Raw genomic sequence first — 1,358 nt, 5'->3', positions numbered from 1 at the left:
GGAAGTGTGCGTGTGTGTGTGTGTGTGTGTGTGTGTGTGTGCGCGTGTGTGTGCGCGCGGGGAGGACGAGGAGAAGAGCGGTGAACTTATTTCTAATTTTATCTGAATTATTTAATTTTATTTTTATTGTTTTATCATCCTGCAGGCTCTGATGGAAAATTAATTTGAAGCTGAGTTTTTTAAATAAAAATCATTAGATTACTCTAAAGCAAAATGAAGGAAAATCTGTGTCAGTTACAGACATTCTGTTCAGGTGAGCAGCTGTCAGTCAGCACCTGTCATCCTCCAGACACATGAAGGAGCGTGTCTGAACCAATCACTGATCAGCTGACTGATTTAAATACATCTTAACATTCATGAGGTACTTTACATTGACTGTTTATGGTTGAGTGTGGGCGTGTAGCGGGTAGAACCTGAGGAGGACCTCGTGTTCAAACTCTGACGTGCGGCTGTAATTTATAAAGGAAAGATGCGCAGAAACATGCGTACGCATGGTTTTATAAATCTGAATTTTTTTTGGCGTACGCCATTTCCGCCTTTTGGACGTACGTTCACTTTTAGTGTGGTTTCTACGCAATCCTTTATAAATGAGACCCCTTGTACGTGCCAGGTACATACCAGGTTGTATTATGTGTATTACTACCATTAATTGAAATAAAGTATGTTAATATCTTTGTATCTCCTCTCAAAATGTGGTTTGATGTTCAGGTGCCTTTGGCTCCGAGGTGTCAGCTGGTTCAGCAGCTGAACAGTCAGCTGCAGCTGGTGATGCAGGGCTGCAGTGTGGAGGATGGAAAGCCGCCCCCTCTGTCACCAGTTCTGGGTTACAGCCTTCTGTGGTGCACTGGTCCTCTCCTGACTGCAACCAGCAGAACTCCAGTCCCCAGACTCTGGCTTACCCAGCCACTCCCACCCTCACTGCTGATGTGTACATGCAGACTCTGTGCCCCAGCTACACCATGCTGACCTACACACATGCACCACTGCTGACTAACTTTGGGGTAAGTGACAGATCGCTCTGGTAACCTGAATTTAGACTTGGAATAGTAGACAACAGTGGTGGGCACCAGCCCGCTAAAGCGCATATCCGCTAACAGCGGACTTAAATATTTCATTTGCACTCTAGCGGTCTTACTAATTTTTATAATTCATAAGCAGATTTGCGCTTTCTAAAATTAAAATGCAGTACCACTAATAACTAATAACATTAACATTTTTATTTGACAATAAAACAATTTTTGCCTTTAGAAAAAACATTTTTTGAGGGTATCAACTCCCATAAATGTCATTTTGGGAAGTCTAGCCTCTAATTTTTACTCAGTACTTTTACTTTTATTACTTAAGTACATTTTATGTCA

The sequence above is a fragment of the Austrofundulus limnaeus genome, unplaced genomic scaffold (assembly GCF_001266775.1).
Source record: "Austrofundulus limnaeus strain Quisiro unplaced genomic scaffold, Austrofundulus_limnaeus-1.0 Scaffold157, whole genome shotgun sequence".
NCBI lineage: Eukaryota > Metazoa > Chordata > Actinopteri > Cyprinodontiformes > Rivulidae > Austrofundulus > Austrofundulus limnaeus.
The sequence above is the reverse complement of the archived record's forward strand: the minus strand, read 5'-3'. Positions refer to the sequence as shown.